Below are 19,562 nucleotides of genomic sequence, written 5' to 3'. Positions count from 1 at the left end.
CTTCTTCAGTAAGTTGGTGCAGGTGAGGAGCAGAAGCGTCTTTGTCGCCTCCTGGAGGATCAGAGGGAAAGCACACACACATTCAGACTGACTGGTTTCACGACTTTGTCACACATGTAACACACAATTAACCTCCTAATACTTTATCATCAGACTCATTAAGTTAAACAATGTGGCTCGAAGGTTTATTTAAGATTTCATGTGAACAAAAATCTAATTACATCAAATTTGACACATTTACACATGAATGCAGAATCTAAACTTCTACTATGTGACTTCACAACCTGGTTTTCCCTTTAATGAATAAAACTGGTAATATTCTCTATTTTTCTTAAGTTTAACAAATCACATGCAAAGATCAAAACCAACAATTAATTTCTCTTCCTAACAGTTGTGTATCAGAATCAGAATCAGTTTTATTGCCAGGTATGTGTACACATACGAGGAATTTGACTCAGGATTGTACATTGCTCACGATGTGCTTACTCATACAAAAATACAATAACACAATAATAAAATAAAATCAGACACAAACTACAGAATAGACAACACTAATATACACACTATGAACCAAACAATATAGACATATTGACAAATAGTGCAGTAAGTGCAAAGGATGCAAGAGTAAACTATTATTCTCATTATGTACATGTTGAAGGTGGATATGATATACAGGTACACATACACATACATGCATACATGTACACATGTACACAGTGTGATGGGGCATAGTGCAAAGGAAAATTAAAATAAATAAGACCTATGACCTTATGACCTGAGGTAGGTGTATTGGTATGCAGTATATACAATATGAAATAGTATGAACAGCACTGAAATAGAGAATGGTGAATAAATAAATAATAAGTGGAAACCAGTAAACAGGTGCTGATTAGAGACAGAGTTACTGGGTTATTGCACAGGAATTGTTCCTGACACTGTGAGTCAGAATCAGCTGTTCATCAGAGTGAGGGCTTGTTGGAAGAAACTGCTTCTGTGTCTGTTGGTTTTGGCGTCCAGTGCTCTGTAGCGCCTACCAGAGGGGAGGAGCTGGAACAGGTTGTGTCCGGGGTGAGATGGATCTGCAGTGATGTTTCCTGCCCGTTTCCTGACTCTGGAAATGTATAAGTCCTGAATGGAGGGCAGGTTGGCACCGATGATCTTTTCTGCAGTCCTGACTGTCCGTTGTAGTCTGCTCCTGTCCTTTTTGGTGGCAGATCCAAACCAGACAGTGATGGAGGTGCAGAGAACAGGCTGGATGATGGCTGTGTAGAACTGGATCAGCAGGTCCTTGGGCAGGTTGAGCTTCCTGAGCTGCTGCAGGAAGTACACCCTCTGCTGGGCCTTCTTGATGATGGTGTCAGTGTTGGGCTCCCACTTCAGGTCCTGGGATATAGTGGATCTCAGAAACCTGAAGGATTCCACAGCAGACACAGGGCTGTTGAGTATGGTGATGGGGGGCAGAGTGGGGGGGCTCCTCCTGAAGTCCACGGTCATCTCCACAGTTTTGAGCGTGTTAAGCTCCAGGTCCCGTCTGTAGGCCGACTCATCACCGTCCCGGATGAGGCCGATGACCGTTGTGTCATCAGTGAACTTCAGGAGTTTGACAGACGGGTCTCCTGAGGTGCAGTCGTTGGTGTAGAGGGAGAAGAGCAGTGGGGAGAGCGCACACCCCTGGGGGGCGCCAGTGCTGATAGTCCGGGTGCTGGATGTGATGTTTCCCAGCCTCACCTGCTGACTGACCCCCTGATCCCCTGACAGGTGGAGGCTGGCACAGTTAGCTGGGTGAGTTTGGTGGTGGGGATGTCCTTGATGATGGTGTTGAATGCCGAGCTGAAGTCCACGGACAGAATCCTTTCATGTGTCCCTGGAGAGTCGAGGTGTTGCAGGATGTAATGCAGACCCAAGTTGACTGCATCATCCACTGATCCGTTAGCCCTGTAATCCAACGAAGGTTAAAGTCAAGGGCAACTGGACTTGGTCTCCTGCTGAGCTGCAGCTGCCCTCTGTTCCAGTGCATCAGCAGCCTCTTGTTTCTCCGGCTCCACCAGACTCCAGTCCTGATGCCCTGTCACCGGTCTCTGGTCCCGCACTCCAGCCATCAGAATCCAGGTCTCCAGCTCCTCTGCAGTCCTGCCTCCAGGCCGCATCACACATCAGTATAAAAGAGAGCGCTGGCCACCACAGACTGGCAGAAGATCTGCAGCATACTGTTGCAGACGCTGAAGCCTCTGAGCATCCGCAGGAAGAAGAGGCTCCTCGGGCCCTTCTTGTAGAGGCCCCCTGTGTTTCCAGCCTGTTGTCCAGGTGCACTTCAACGTACTTACAGGAGTGACCCACCTCAACAACCTCCAGAGAGTCAGAGGAGGCTAAGTCCTGCTGAAGTCCACCATCAGCTCCTTGGTCTAAAGTTTAACTGCAGTTGGTTCAAAGTCATCCAGCAGGCCTCTGTTTTCCTGCTCCTGCTGTCTGCTGATAGAGCCCACAAAGTCATCAGAGAACTTCTGCAGGTGGCGTGTACTCTTTGTACAAGATGAAACTGTTCACTGCAATGTGGAGAAGATGGAAGAAGAAAGTTTTGTACCATTTGTGTTTCTTCTGGCAGTCCAGTTCTGAAGATGTTGGTCAATGCAGGAGTTAAATCTGCTCTTAATCTCCAAGACTCAAATGTCTACACATTGATACTTTCAAAATATAAGTGATCGTTATAAATCTCCTGTTTTCTGAGACACAGACTTTTCAGTGGTGGAAAGTAATTAAGGTCTACAACTCTCTCTAACTGAGGAGCTTATTCTAATAAACACACTTTTAATTATTACACTATTTGAATTTAACTTAAGAGTTCTTTGACAGTAATATTTTACTTTTCTACTTCTAAAACATCAAACCACAGAGAATCCAAAGAAGGTTAAAGTCAAAGGCAACTGGACTTGGTTGAAGAGACTAGAAGACATTTCGTCCCTCATCCAAAGGACTTCTTCAGTTCTGACTGGCTGGCAGGGAAACTCAGCTATTTAACCTCAGTGGGATCGTTGATACCGCTGGTTCATTAGTGCTCCTGGCTGTAGTAACGACAGTCGTCATGGTTGTTAGAACCACCTGAGGCCAAGACTAAACGACCATCGTTGGCATCTAAGGTCAATAGGTTACGTTTGTTGAGTTTCCTGGGAAGTGATGAAAGGACAGCATTGTAAGTGGGGGTAAGTGGTGGCGTAGACCCCCTCCCCTGTTCAATGACGGCTTCTCCACCCTGGTGTAGATGCTTCCTTGACACCTCTTTCAAACCATCCATCTTCTCTGTCTAAAATGTGCACCTTGTGGTCCTCAAACGAGTGTCCTCTGTCCTTCAGATGTAAGTAGACTGCAGAGTCTTGACCTGAGGAGTTGGCCCTTCTGTGTTGAGCCATGCGTTTGTGTCGTGGTTGTTTAGTCTCCCCAATATACAGGTCTGTGCATTCCTCACTGCATTGGACCGCATACACTAGATTGCTTTTCTTGTGTTTGGGTGTGCGGTCTTTGGGGTGGACCAGCATCTGTCTTAGTGTGTTCTTGGGTTTAAAAAACACAGGGATGTTGTGTTTGTTGAAAATCCTCCTGAGTTTCTCTGATACTCCAGACACGTATGGAATCACAATGTTGTTGCGTTTGACCTTCTTTTCCTCCCCTGTAGTTTTGTTCTTCTTGGATCTTGTGGCTGTTTTCACAAAGGTCCATTTAGGGTCTCCACAGGCTGTAAGTGCCCCCTTCAGGTGGTTCTGGTCCTTCTCTCTGGCTTGGGCGCTTGTTGGTATGTTTTCCGCTCTGTGGTGCAGTGTTCTCATGACCCCTAGCTTGTGCTCCAGTGGATGGTGGGAATCGAACAGTAGGTATTGGTCTGTGTGTGTGGGTTTTCTGTGTCCTCTTCAATGTGTACAGCGCAGTCCAGGAAGGCCAAACTGTTGTTGTGAACATCTTCTCGTGTGAACTTGATGTTACTGTCCACAGAGTTGATGTGTTCTGTGAAGGCTTTTAATTTTGACCCAGGTGTCGTCCACATATCTGTACCAGTGGCTCGGTACTGTTCCTCTGAAGGAGTTGAGGGCTTTGTTCTCCACTTCTTCCATGTAGATGTTTGCCACAATCGGGGATACCGGTGAGCCCATGGCACAGCCATGCTTCTGTCTGTAGAATCCACCGTTGTACTGGAAGTAGGTGGTGTTTAGACAGAGGTCGAGTAATTTACAGATCTGGTCAGAGCTGAGGCTAGTTCTGTTGTCCAGGGTGTTGTCTTGTGTTCCTAACGGTTTCTACTGCCTCTATGGTGGGGATGCATTTGAACAAAGAAGTCGCGTCATAGGATACCATGGTTTCATCTGGATCCAGTTTCAGTCCTCAAACTTTGTTTACAAAGTCAATGGAGTTGTGGATGTGGCGTGTTTCCCACCAAAGGAGCTAAGATGGTGTTTGCCAATGTTGTAAGTGACCGAGTTAATGCTGCTGATAATCGGCCTGAGTGGGGCTCCTTTGTGTATCTTGGGTAGTCCATAAATGCATGGAATGGCTTCTCCAGGATACAAACGGTAATATTGTTCACGGGTGATGGTGTTGTCCTTCTGTAACTGTTGTAGACATTCTATGGCCTTTTTCTTGTATCCGCTGGTTGGGTCTCGTCTCAGTGTCTCATACGTGTTTTTGTCTGTAGTAATTAATTATGTTCTATGTGCAGAAAAACAATTTTAAAGAAATGATTAGTTTGATAAAATGTTGTCGACACAGCTCACAAACTTAATAGTCACTGCCAATACTAAGTGCAACATTTCAGGGAATTGGAGTCGAATTTTTACTTCTACAGCTGTTTACAAGGTTCAACTTTTGAGTAAACAACAGACAGGAAATGGAGGGTCATTTGACGTTTTAAACACGTAAAACAAGATAAGGATACATTAGATACAAATTCCTTTTGCTTTGCCAAAGAACTTTCAGGAACACTCTGCACATGAGAGAGAGACAAACTAAAGAGGAGCAAGGAAAGAACGGAGCTGAACTCTCTTTAACTAGTAAGTATACTTATGTAAATGTATGAGAAATGTAGAAGTCGACCTGTGAACTTGAATACACAGGGAAGGCCTCAGTGCAGCTTTCTTGGAGTAAGAAACCACTCTGGGTATGGAAACTCGACAAGTTTAATGTAATCACATTATCACAAGGTTGCTATATTGAATGTATGTGTACTTAAAGAATATCCATGTGTAGCCGGGTGATAAATCTAGTCATAGGTGATTTTCCCCCTTTGGTTTAATATAGTTCTAAAAGTTGTGTAAATGTGAATACATGTGTTCTTTGTTGTTTTGTTTGAGAGTAACATTGTTCAATTTAAAGTAAGTGTCAAGTAGATGGTAAGTGGATTTCCACAGTCGTACATGTGATGGCTGACTTTGGTCACAAGGCGGCAGCATAGAGTAGCATTGTTGTTGTTCCGCCAAGTGCATCATGGTCTTTCTTCCTGTTAACGTGCGATGGACGTACAAGGGATTGGTGCCGAGACTTCGTTGTGTAGAATAGTAGTTAAATGCATGCATATCTTGTAAAATATTCATGTACAAGTGTATAAAATGGAATCACCTGTCAATATTTTAACAAGACGGTTTGATTTAGGCACTACTGGAATTGTATGCTGGGATTTTGGGCGCCAATCGTCGACCATTGTGTATTAAATTTTATGGTAATGCTAGCATGCATTCAGTCAGACCCTGATATTGTATTTTGTTACTCAAAAACTGTTACAGGTTTTACACAAAGTGTAACTCTGTTTGAAGGTAATTGACGTTGAAAGTACGTTGAGTTGTGCGATCTCCGGGAAGTTCCACGTGGGTTTGGTGGAACTTGGTGAAGTGTGTCATTTACAGTTGTACATATTATACACTGATGTTGATATAAGTGGGTTTATGATTGTTAACATGATTTATTTTATGTTTTCTGTCGATAGTCATAGCTCACTGCCGTATGTTGTATTGTGCTTTTTATTGTATTTCTCGGCATTTTATTTTTATTTTGCCTCTTCCTTCTCTAACATTTTGGGTGTTAGAGACTGTTACAAAATCCAGCATTTGAGCTGCTTACGGGAAAGACCCAGTAGCATACCACTCTATCAGGAATAAACCCGGAGCTACAAGAACCCCTGAAGTAATTGTGTCCTGTGTGGCATCTAATTCCACGGGCTACACATGTAAAGAGAACCAACAAAAGACATTGTTTTGCCTAAACTCTGTTTCACCTTTGAATTCTTGTGAACACCATGATTGTCATCAAGGGTTTAAAAAGTTCGTGTGTTTCTGGGAATGGAGAAAAAACGGAGAAAATGTAAGTCCGCCATGTTGCGTACGTGGCTGTAATTTTGGGGGGTTTATATTTGAGTTAACAAGGAGTGGCTGGTAGACTTTTTCCAGACGGTGGAGGATGAGTCTCTGGCAAAATTGGGTCAATTGTCCAATGATTTTAGAAGGCTAATCTGAGTGAATTTGTGGGTTTTGAGTGATCTTTAGGATATTGGTAGGAGATTCCTTTGAGGAGGCTAAAGTGATCTCAAGTGCAATTCATTTTCTATTATTTTTATTATTTTCCTTAATTATAACTTTATGTAATCTGTATTTGTCATTTTCATATTTTGTACCTTTTTCTTATGTAAATTATTGAAAAATCTAAAGATACAGACTTAATGATTTCTGTGTCTGGTCTATCATTGAGGGAAACCCAGCCAAGGAACAAAACCCCACATGTCCATTAGTAGTGTGTTGACCTTGTTTTGATAGTCCACTGTGTGAAGGACTACCGTGCATCTTCCTTTGTCAGCAGGTAGGATGGTGATGTTTTGATCCTTGCTCAGAGATGTCACAGCCTTCCTTTCTTGGATGGTGAGGTTGGAAGGGGTGAGGAATGCACAGACCTGTATATTGGGGAGACTAAACAACCACTACACAAACGCATGGCTCAACACAGAAGGGCCAACTCCTCAGGTCAAGACTCTGCAGTCTACTTACATCTGAAGGACAGAGGACACTCGTTTGAGGACCACCAGGTGCACATTTTAGACAGAGAAGATGGATGGTTTGAAAGAGGTGTCAAGGAAGAACAGTGAGTTTCACTGGAGCGTTTGTGGGACTGTAAAGGGAGCGTTGTTGCCTGTTGATCAAAAGAAACAGTACGTTCTTGAATATTTTGCACTGTTATGTTGTCTCTTTGTAATTCTGCTGCTGCTTTATATTGTAGAAAAAAGACACAAAAAGTATAAACTCATCTTGTTCCAAAGCTGTGTCAAGGTATTTCCCGAGGAGGCAATAAAACCTGACTTCAGAGCTGCACTGAGAGGAGGAGCAACAGTGACAGAGGAGAGCTGCAACGTCACATTTCCTCAAGTCAAAGTTAGTCTGAGTGTCAGCAGAGCTGCGGTCGAGACAAGTCTCTCTGTTTGTCTCTAAAGAAACATTCAACTTTTCTCAACAAAACAGCAGAATCTCTGCCAAACCCTGGTGAGTACACGGCCCTACAAAGCCAAAATGCACTGACTCAGTATTTGGTCAAAATTCAGTTCAAACGAGAATCTGACTGTTTTACATCTGTTTTACCAGATAAAGATATGATGTCACAGAAATGTGTGGATAAAAACGTGTAAATTCAGCTGAAAATACAAAACAGAGGTGAAAACCAAACCACAGCACTCCGACTAGCTCAACTTAGACAGGATGCAGTCTGTTCTAGCTTAAGCTTTAAAAGATTTACGTCCTGTTTCCGACCTGTTGCCGGTATTAACACAACTCAGACAGGAAGTTCCTCTCAGTGCGGAAGCCTTTTTAAACTGATCTCCATCAGTGGCTGTGGGGGTTGTGAAGATGAGCTGTTACAGTTTCCTGCAGCCCAGAGTAGCTTCCATCTTTTCTTCTGCACATTTAACGTGTATGATTCTCTGTATCATCATCCTCTCTCTCTGTGCCTCCTCCTCTTTGTCCAAGCTCACTCTCTGACGTTTCAACTAATAATAAAAGATTTATACTGGCTCAATGTATCACAGTAAATTGTAATAAATGTTAAATATTGATAATAAATGTTTAGCCGACTTTAAAAATATTTTCACTCCAATAACAATATAATCAGCAGAATTATTAAATTATTTCATGTGTGATGTGACCGTTATGGAGGGATCACATTAGAACCAGAGGGTTTGGGATGTTATCAATGCAGTGCTTAAGACATCAGATTAGTGTGTTGTTGTTTTATTATTTTTACTAATAAACTCCATTCATATCAGTGAGCGGCAGCAGGCAGCGATGAGCCAGAGGTCGCCTTCAAACGGGATGTAAAACTACATATGAAAGGTTTTGATCAACTTCAACAGTGAAACACTAGTTACCACGACAACTAATGAGTAATAATAAACTGTATATTATAGAGCGGTTATCAAAACAAAGTGCTTCACAGGAGACACAGAGAGAAAGATGAAATAAAATACCACAGTGAATGACAGAAGGGGCAAAATAAAATCAAACTAAAATAAGAAATAGTAAGAAAAAACATTTTATAAAAAGCAGGATAAAATAAAAAATAAAACGGGAATCAAAAAATATAAACAATCAACTCAGATAAAATCAGGATATGCTTTCTGTTAAATGTGCATTTGTAGAAGAGACTTTCTCGGTCAAGTCGTTCCACAGCCTAGGGGCCCTGAGGGCCAAAAGACAGGAGACCCCTGCCTGAAGATCTCAGACTGCACAAAGGCTTGTAAGGAGTTACAAGATCCAAAATATAATCTGGAGCCAGGTCATGGAGAGCCTTAAAAGTGATCAATAAGATCTTTAAAACAAACCTACAACAAACAGGGAGTCAGTGTAAAGAGGCAAAAACAGGTGTGGTGTGATCGAAGCTCTCGGTTCTGGTTAAAAGCTGAGCAGCAGCTGATTTCGTCGTTTCAAGTTTTTTTGATTAAGACAAGAGACTTTTGCAATGATAAAGGTGCGAGGAATTAAAAACATGTACAAAAGTTTCTGCATATCTAAAATTTTATAAAGTTTTTATTGTAGCAACATGTCTGAGGTGATGAAACAGGCAGGTGACAGGTGACCAGTAGGTGGCAGTATTTCTTTTGTGAGATGTTGGGGTCCAATAATAGAGAATTCTGTTCTGTTGGAATTCAGCTGGAGAAAATAAGGCGAGTCCAATCAACCCCTGAGGAAAATGCTGCACCCTACATGTTCATATACTTTGCAAACCTGCACAAACACCATATTTATCACGTTTAAGACGCAGACACACTCACACTTATGTTATCTCTTCCAACCTTCCTGGAAGATTATGTTTGCTAATATTTTAATAATTAGATTTAGGCTCAACATTTTAATATATTTTGAGTAATATTCAGAGTATTAATGTTTTCCTCCTAGTAAATGTTTTGGAATGAAGATCTCTTATTTTCTGAGCTTGTTAATCTCATAGATATACAACCACTGAACTGCACATTTGATTTTCTTAATCAAAAGATATGCAACTACAATTTTTTTCACAAACTTTTTTTGTCCTCAGAGTGTGGATATGTCTGCTGCCAGCTGTCTCCTGACTGAAGATCAGTTTCTGTGCTCCATCTGTCTGGATGTGTTCACTGATCCAGTCACCACACCATGTGGACACAACTTCTGTAAAACCTGCATCACTGAACACTGGAATATTAACGTCCTGTGTCAGTGTCCCAACTGTAAAAAGCTTTTCAACACAAAACCTGAGCTGCAGGTCAACACTTTCATCTCTGAGATGGCTGCTCAGTTCAGACAGTCAGCTCAACAGAAAGCCAGCAGCAGCAGCTCAGAGCAACAAGCTGCCAAACCAGGAGAAGTTCCCTGTGACGTCTGCACTGGAACCAAACTGAAGGCCCTGAAGTCCTGCCTGGTTTGTCTGGTCTCCTACTGTGAGACTCACCTGAAAGCCTCATCTGACAATGGCAGGCCTGAAAAGACATCAGCTGATCGACACTGTGGAGAACCTGGAAGGCAGGATGTGTACGAAGCACGATAAACTGCTGGAGCTGTTCTGTAAGACCGACCAGATGTGTGTCTGCATGCTCTGCTCTGTTTCAGACCACAAGACACATGATGTTGTTCCTCTGAAAGAAGAATATGAAGGAAAGAAGGCCGAGCTGGGGAAGACAGAGGCTGAAACTCAGCAGATGATCCAGAAGAGACGACTGAAGATTGAGGAGATCAAACGCTCAGTGGAGCTCAGTAAGGAAGATGCAGACAGAGAGATAGCAGGTGGTGTTCAGGTCTTCAGCGCTCTGAAGGAGTCTGTTGAGAGAAGCCAGGCCGAGCTCATCTACACGATCAAAGAGAAGCAGAGAGAGACAGAGAAACAGGCTGAAGGCTTCATCAAAGAGCTGGAACAGGAAATCTCTGAGCTGAAGAAGAGAAGCTCTGAGGTGGAGCAGCTCTCACGCTCTGAAGACCACCTCCACCTCCTCCAAAGCCTCCCGTCCCTGAACGCTGCTCCACCCACCAAGGACTGGACAGAAGTCAGGTCCGTCCACCTTCATATGAGGGGACTGTGAGGAGAGCTGTGAATCAGCTGGAGGAGACGCTCAGTGAACAGATGAAGAAGCTGTTTGACGCCCAGCCCAAGAGGGTCCAGCAGTATGCAGTGGATGTGACCTCGATCCTGATACAGCACATCCTGCTCTCATCCTGACTGATGATGGAAAACAAGTTAAACATGGTGATGTATGGAAGAATCTCCCAGACAATCCAGAGAGATTTGATATTTGTGTTCATGTCTTAGCAAAGCAGAGTTTCTCCTCAGGAAGATTTTACTACGAGGTTCAGGTTAAAGGGAAGACTGAGTGGGATTTAGGAGTGGCCAGAGAGTCGATCAACAGGAAGGGACAAATCACAAGGAGTCCTCAGGATGGTCACTGGATGATATGTTTGAGGAATGAAAATAACTACAAAGCTTGGACTGACCCTCCAGTCCGTCTCTCTCTGAAGTCTCGGCCTGAGAAGGTGGGGGTGTTTGTGGATTTTGAGGAGGGTCTGGTCTCCTTTTATGACGTTGATGCTGCAGCTCTTATCTACTCCTTTACTGGCTGCTGCTTCACTGAGAAACTCTACCCATACTTTAATCCTGGTCTTAATGATGGTGGTAAAAACTCTGCCCCTCTGATCATCTCTCCTGTCAATCACACTGAGTAGAACAAACATTTGATTTCCTACATTTAATGTAATAAATGTATATTTATGTATATACATTGTTTTTCAGATTCTTATCAATGTGTTTTTTTCTGTAAATGTTTCTTTGGTGTGTCATGTTGCAACTTTCTACTACAACACACCAAATTTCACTGCTCTGATTGATTTTATTTAATGTTGTCTAATTTATTCTAATAACTGCATTACATGCCTTCAACACTGTTAAATCATCAGAACACAATGTCGTCAGAAATGAAAAGAATTTGCACTTTCTTTAAATGTCTGGGTGTCAAATTCTAAACCTTCAACTGACAGATCATTGTTTCTATGAGAAGTGTTGCATACTGGCACAAATTACTGAAGAGCAGTTTATAAATGTGACAAAAGTCTTTTGCTTTTCTTTAGTGTTCTTGGTTACAGCCATCGCTGGCAGCCATTTAGTGTATATTAATTGTGGTGATCCTATTGTTTTCTTCCTTTGTAATTTGTAAGCTTAAGGGTGCTGACCTCTTTTCGTTCTTTAGTGTATTTTTGAGTCAAGAGCTAGTAACTTAAGTAACTAGTTACTTAATGGTTGTTTGGCAGCAGCTGTATAGGCCCTTTCTGTTGTATTCCCTTGTGCAAGCGCATTCCTTGGTTAATTAAACTCCTGACTTTAAACAGAACCTTCCAGTTGTCGCATTCCACCTCATTTCTAATCCCAATTATATGTTACTGCTCTCCAAGACAAGCCAGGTTGTAACATCTTTCTAAATAAAGAAAAGAAAATTAAAGTGTTAATGTGTCCGATTCAGTTTTTTTGTTTTTGATTAAAATCTAAGCTGAAAAAGAGCTGACATCAGCTGTTCTCAGTCCTAACTCAAGCTGAGAAGCTCCATCACATCTGACATAGTCTCCAGTGTAAGGGTGTACTCACACTAGGCAATCTGCCCGAGCAACGTCAAAGTCCGGTTAGTTTGACCAGTGTGATCGTGCCGTGACTGGGCACAGTACACTTAACCGTGCCGCCCAGGCCCACCTCTTCAAGCGCTTCTTTTTCACAAGAGTGCAGTGATTCCAATAGAATGACTTATGATATTGACTTCCAGTGATGTACAGCATGCTTACCTGGATAATCCAGCTGTGATCTAACGTTAACATAGCTCTGCTTATTAGCGAGGCTTCTTACATGTTTGCTAATAACAAGTAAAAGCTCAGTTCAACTCCAAGTACTGAAGAAGGAGAGGTGGACACCGAGAGACGCGGGCGTGGAGGACCGAGGGAGACAGGAGGCCGAGGAGGGAAGGAGTGTGGTGGCCGGCAGACAGGCGAGGAGCGAAGGGGAGCCGAGGGAGCGCCGTGGAGGTGATGCGATGGGGAGAAGGCAGGTAGGCAAGCCCAGCTGACCGAGCGGGAGACGGAGATGATTGGACCTGGAGGGGAAGACAGATAGACAGGTAGGTTTAATACAGGGAAGCAGGAGACGGAGGAACAAGATACAAGACAAGATAAAAAAGGCTTGAATATTGCAGTGGCACCAAGTCAGAAGCGACGATGATCAAGCGAAGATTGAGTGGAGAGCCGGGGTTGAAATACTTGTTGAGATGAGGTTGATTGCTGGCAGGTGTGGCAGGCAGAGGTGGAGGTTGATGAGGCGCAGGTGTGGATAGTCAGCCGGGCTGCCACCACAATAGGGCCCCCCCTCAACGGACGCCTCGGGCGGACCCCTCGGCTTGTCAGGGTGGGCTCGGTAAAAGTCAGTCAGGAGAGATTTGTCCAGGATTTGACTGGTGGGGATCCAAGAACTCTCCTCCGGACCGTAACCGGCCCAGTCCACCAGGTACCGGTAACCCCGACCTCTACATCACACATCAACTGGTACGAGAGGGTGCTGGTGGAAACGGGCTTGATCCGGGAGACGTGGAAGACGGGGTGGACCTTCGGGTGAGGCAGGAGGGTCAGGCGTACAGCGGAGGGGTTGATGACGGCCTCAGTGTGGTAAGGGCTGATGAACTGGGGGGTAAGTTTCTTTGACGTGGTCTGTAGAGGGAGGTCCTTGGATTAAAGCCAAACCTGCTGCCCCAGTTGGTAGGCGGGCGCAGGGGCCCGGTGGTGGTCTGCCAGCTGGCGGTTGCGGGTTGCGGGTTGCGGGCTGCGGTGTGCTGCAGAGCGGCCCTGGCCTCCCTCCAGACTCTGCGGCAGCGTCGGAGGTGGGCCTGCACCGACGGGACCGTTACCTCCTCCCTCCAGGGATGGGAACAGGAGGGGCTGGTTTCTCAGGGGACACATGAATGGAGACATACCAGTGGCTGCGCAGATCTGGGAATTGTGTGCATATTCAATCCAGGGGATGTGGGAGCTCCAGGAGGTGGGGCTACGGTATGCTGCTCATGGGAAGGCATGTGGCGGGCACACACCTTGCAGGCACTATGAAGGCCCAACAGTCCTTGTCCATGGAGGGCCACCAGAACCAGCTCCAGAAATTTTTCGTGCTTCGTACACATCCTGCCTTCCAGGTTCTCCACAGGGTCGATCAGCTGATGTTTTATCAGGCGTGAAGCTGTCAGATGAGGCTCCAGGTGAATCTCACAGTAGGAGACCAGACACACCAGGCAGGACTTCAGGGCCTTCAGTTTGGTTCCAGTGCAGACGTCACAGGGAACTTCTCCTGGTTTGGCAGCTTGTTGCTCTGAGCTGCTGCTGCTGGCTTTCTGTTGAGCTGACTGTCTGAACTGAGCAGCCATCTCAGAGATGAAAGTGTTGACCTGCAGCTCAGGTTTTGTGTAGAAAACGTTTTGACAGATGGGACACTCACACGGGACATTAATAGTCCAGTTTGTAGTAATGCAGTTTTTACAGAAGTTGTGTCCACATGGTGTGCTGACTGGATCAGTGAACACATCCAGACAGATGGAGCACAGAAACTGATCTTCAGTCAGAAAGCTGGCAGCAGACATATCCACACTCTATGACAAGTTCAAGTGTAAAATCTGTGATCAGTAATATATGACAATATAATATAGAAGGTTCATTGCAGTATCAGGAAGTCATTTTGCATTATTTTGTTATTTTACAAATAAGCACAACATTCATTCACATCAGCTATTGTTGTTTAGTAGAGACACAGTGCTGTGTTGTTAAATTGGCTTGACTTTTCACGAGAGACTTGTCTCGATTGCAGGTCTGCTGTCACTCAGACGAATGTTTAGTTTCATTTAAGGAATGTGACATTTAAACTTTTGTGTTTTTTCTGGAATCTGGAACCCCTTCTGCTCCAAACTGCCTGCCTCTTGTTCTCTCCCAGCCTCACCTGCCTTCATCATCTTTGCACCTTTAATGAGTAATAAAGCCTGCTAACTTTTTACTATGCCTTCTGTGCTCTGCGTCCATGCTTGGGTCAACCATACAGGCCATAACAGTAAGGGCACTTACAACTTTTCTTATATTTGAGTCTAAAGCATTCTCTAACAGTCAAACAACAAAACAAAAAGTCAGTCCATCGATCCATCGTCAAACGCTTTTCCTGCGTACAGGGTCGCGGGGCAAATTTACACTTCCTCTTATACAAGCTGTACATTCACTACTTTACATTGGAGCAAAAGGTAATTTCTTAAGTTTTGTCACATGAAAAGATATAATCAAATATTTACAAAAGTTTTAGGGGTGTCCTCACTTTTGTGAGATACTGTATTGAAGTCCACCGGATCGTGAGCACTCTGAGAATCAGAATCAGAAGGAGCTTTATTGCCAAGTAGTGTTTTGCACATACAAGGAATTTGCTGTGGTGATAAGGTGCTACACGTAGACAAACATACAGTCAACTCTTTCTAAAATCCACAACCATCTGCACTGTCTTCTGAGCGTTGAGCTCCAGACTGTTCTGGCTGCACCAGCTCATCAGATGGTCGGTCTCCCACCTGTAGGTGGACTCATCCCCACCAACTGACTGGAGGTGCAGTTGGAACAGGGAGAGGAGAAGGGGGGAAAGAACACAGCCTTGAGGGGAACTGGTGCTGATGGTCCAGGAATCAGAGACATGTTTTCCCAGACCTGTTGGCTCTGTAGGCGAACTGCAGGGGGTCCAGGAGTGGGTCTGTAATGGACTTTAGGTGGGACAACACAAGACGTTCAAAGGAATTCATAACCACAGAGGTCAGGGCGACGGGTCTGTAGTCGTTTAGTCCAGTGGTCCTTGGTTTCTTGGGGACAGGGATGATAGTGGAGGCTTTGAAGCAGGCTGGCACATGACATGTCTCCAGTGAGGTGTTAAAAATGTCTGTGAACACCGGAGACAGCTGATCAGCACAGTGCTTCAGGGTGGATGGGGAGACAGAGTCCGGCCCAGCTGCTTTGCGGGGTTTCTGCCTCCTGAAAAGACCGTTGACTTCCCTCTCTGTGATGGAGAGAGGAGGGGAGGGGGTGGAGCTGGCCAGCTCTGAGGAGGAGTGGAAGAAGTGGTGGACTGAGGCTGAAGCTGAGCGGAGGAGTCACGGGGGATGGTGTCCGATTGACTTTCAAAGCGGCAGTAGAACTGGTTCAGCTCATTTGCCAGGCGAGAATTGTTTATGGAGTGGAGGACTTTGGGTTTATAGTTTGTGATCTGTCTGAACCCCCTCCAGACAGAAGCAGAATCCTTGAGAACTGGTGTTGTAGTCTCTGCATACAGCATCTCGCACCGCCTTGCTAAACCTGTACTTTAACGCCCTGCACGCCCTGTCACCACTCCTAAATGCCTACTTCTTTTCCAACCTCAGCTGTCTGAGTTTGGCTGTGAATCAGGGTTTGTCATTGTTATAACTCACCCTGGTCCATGTTGGTATACATGTCCTCACAGAAGCTGATGTAGGACGTCACAGCCTCTGTAAACTCATCCAGATTGTTGGTAGCCTTCTTGAAAACATCCCAGTCAGTGCAGTCCAAACACGCCTGGAGGTCCTCAACAGCTTCACTAGTCCACTTCTTTGATGTCCTCACTACAGGTTTCCAGAGCTTTAGTTTTTGCCTGTAAGCAGGAATCAGATGGACCATCACGTGATCAGTGTCCCAGTGGAGCGCGTGTGACGCCCTGATAGGCACAAGTGTTCCCCTCTCTGGTTGGACACTTTATTTAACTGTCTGTATTTGGGGAGTTCTTGGCTGAGATTTCCCCTGTTAAAGTCACCGAGAATAATAACAAGGGAGTCCGGATTTGTCTGCTCCACACACAGTATCTGGTCGGCCAGCATGCTCTGTGCATCCTGAACGTTTGCGTGCGGCGAGATGTAAACACCGACCAGAGTGAATGAAGCAAACTCACGTGGGGAGTAAAACGGTTTACAGTTCATGATAAGAAATTCCAGATCAGGAGAACAGTGCTGCTGAATCACTGTCACATTGGTACACCAACATTTTTCATATAAAAACGGACACCTCCACCTTTTGTTTTGCCGGAGAGTTCTGTGTCGCCCGTCCGCTGTGTACAGTTGGAAACCAGCCAGCTGCAGCACAGAGTCCGGTATCAGCTCAGACAGCCAGGTCTCTGTGAAGCACAGAACAGAAGAATAAAAGTCTGTTTTTCCCCACCAGAAGCTGAAGTTCGTCCAGTTTGTTGCACATTGAGCGCATGTTGGAGAGAAATATTGCCGGTAGACGCACAAGCTACCCGGCTCTTTTCCTTCTCCTGCGGCGCTTCATAGCGCGAACGACAGCGAGCGAGCCCTTCACCAAAAGGTCCAATAATTCCACTGATTACCACTGAAACCTGAATTAACACACAAAAACAAAACAAAGCAAACCGAACACCGAGGCAGCTATACTCAGCGCCATCTTGGAATCTTCCAAATTGGACTTCCAAACTTTACCGGAAGTTGCATATTTGTTGTTGCTAAGCGTTGCTAACCCTCAAAAAATGACACAAAAGGGGTATCCAGGGCATTAAAAGGCGACGCCGAAGGGCCTTGACCAAGCGTCAATATGTAACTGTCACTCTGTCCGCCTGCCTGCCTTGTTTAGTTCTTAGTTTTGTTATTTCAGTCTCTTCTGTATCTGTTATGTAGTCTATGTTGTTGTTTGTCTGGTTATTATCCGTCAGCTGGTGTTCAGTGGTGTTTTGGTATTTTCCTGATCTCAGTTCTTTTCCAGTCTCATGTATTAGTTTCTCTACCATCATGCTGGGGTTCTGTCAGTTTGCTAGATGTCAATTTATGTTCTCTGCCAGTTTCATTAATTAATCTGATTTTGGTCATTCTGCTTTAGTCTCTGCGTAGCCCTTATTATTATTCATCCGCATCTTTAAGTTACTTAGTATCTGTCTTATCCCGTATCTTAGTTCCTAGTTCGGTGTCTTAGTTCTTAGTCCTGTAACTTAGTTCATGTCTTAAGTGTTCACTCCTGGTCTGTGTACTTCTGTGTTTTGCCCATGTCTAATCTGAGTTCTGCTTTATCTTTGCTTCAGTCTGTGTTCCTTGTTAGTGTATTCGTGATCTGTCTGCTTGTGTCTGTTCCCCCAGTAATTCCTCTGCTTGCATGTCTACTAAACACTTTGAGTTCCAGTTAATGTATGGTCTTGTGTTTTGCATCTGTAAGTGTCTCTCTGTCCCCCGTTCTGTCTCTCTGCCTCGTTAGCCCTGATCTCTGGAGTATATATGTTTGGTGTTTCTCTTTAGTCTGCGTCTGGTCATTGTAGTGTTCACACTCTGACGTGTTACGTGTGAAGCGTCCTGCGTGTTTTTCTGCTATTTTGGATTTTGGATTTTGGATTAATCTACTACCTGTAAGTGTTGTTTATGGCTGTTGTTTGGATTAAAGTCCCTGAACTTCATCTTCTGTCGGAGTATCTTGCGTTTGGGCTCTTTCCTGTTGCACTTCATTCAAACCCTGACAGTGACGAGTTGGGAGTGAGAATGTGTTGGCAAAAATCCACCCGCAAGCTTGTTGCATATTTTGGCCACAAGACGGAGCCACTGGGAAAAAGTATTTAAAGGACAAAACACAAGATAAGAGTTTGAAATAGTGCAGCAACATGTTCCAGCAATACTGGGCAAAACAACATGCATTCAGTTAGGCCTGGTAAAGCAAATCTATGGTGTTGGAAGACAAGGACATCCTCAAACACTATGATGACATGTTTTCTGGATTAGTATGTTTGCCAGGAAAACACCTCAAGGCTCGTGCAGACTACATGACTATCAGCGTCGGCCGACGGCCGTGCCGTTCACACTACACAACTTGCCGTCTCGTGACGGGAGTCTAGAAGTCAGTGTGCCGTTCACACTACGTGACTGAGGGGGTCACACACTACATGATCTGACAAGGACTCTGTCACCCGACGCTGGTCTCCAAACCATGTTTTGTCAGTGGGAAAACTAACTAACCCTTCTCAAAACAGCTCAAGTTCTTGAGCTAGTGTCAAAAGCTGAGGCCATGACCAGCAAACAGGATCCAATGCCAACTGCCTTGGTCAAGGCATGTCTTCCAACTCTGGGTCCCACACTGGTCAACATCATCAACACCTCGCTGTCTTCTGGGGTGGTCCCCACCATCTTTAAAACTGCGGCGTGACACTCAAAAAACCTGGCCTGGACCCAGATGATCCAAACCACTACCGCCCAAACTCCAACCTACCTTTTATATGCAAGTTATTGGAAAGAGGTGTGGCTGCCCAACTCAACCATCATATGCTACATCACAACCTCTACGAGCCATTTCAATCTGGCTTCAGGACACATCATAGCACAGAAACTGCCCTCATCAAAATCACAAATGACCTTCTCATGGCAGCTGACTCTGGCCATGTCAGCATCTTAATTCTTCTTCTCCCACTCCATTCTTCTCACTCGCCTCTCCGAACTCATTGGCCTCACTGGTACTGTGTATTCCTGGTTTCAATCTCATCTCACCAACAGGCAACAATACATCACCCTTAAGGGCACCTGCTCTGACTTGGCGCCAGTCTCACACGGCGTGCCTCAAGGATCGGTGCTTGGCCCGCTACTACGCTACCGCTTCTGCAACCTACAGGAGAAACATATCTAAAAGCATCACAGAAGGCCTGAGAGCTTAACTGCATTATATTCTATTATACTTTGAATCCTCACCTGCCACCTCAATTTTGTGCTTCCCTTTATATTAATGAAGATGAATAACAACCACAAGTTCCCCTGTAACAGCAGGAAAACTGGCCTAAACATTAGTCAGCAGCACATCACAAGTCACAGGATACAGCTGCAAATATAGTTCCAATATAATAAGCTGTACATGTGGGAAGCCTCTGTTCATATTATTATTGTCATCATATTATCTATATTTCAGTTCTGCACATAATCTGTCAAGATTGAATTTTATAGATGAAGTATGTATGTTGATTTTATGATTTAATGATTTGCAGTAATTTCTTCAATGTTTGATTTT

General features: G+C 44.6%; 1 pseudogene; it reads left to right on the top strand.

Annotated features, from left to right (window-relative positions):
• Positions 1 to 7,086: 7,086 nt before the first annotated feature.
• Positions 7,087 to 11,965, top strand: LOC119894054 (annotated as a pseudogene).
• Positions 11,966 to 19,562: the final 7,597 nt, after the last annotated feature.

The sequence above is a fragment of the Micropterus salmoides genome, unplaced genomic scaffold (assembly GCF_014851395.1).
Source record: "Micropterus salmoides isolate LMB-PRFRI ecotype aquatic unplaced genomic scaffold, ASM1485139v1 Ms_hic_scaffold_8, whole genome shotgun sequence".
In the NCBI taxonomy this organism is placed as follows: domain Eukaryota; kingdom Metazoa; phylum Chordata; class Actinopteri; order Centrarchiformes; family Centrarchidae; genus Micropterus; species Micropterus salmoides.
Note: the sequence above shows the minus strand (reverse complement) of the source record. Positions and strands in the feature narration are given on the sequence as shown.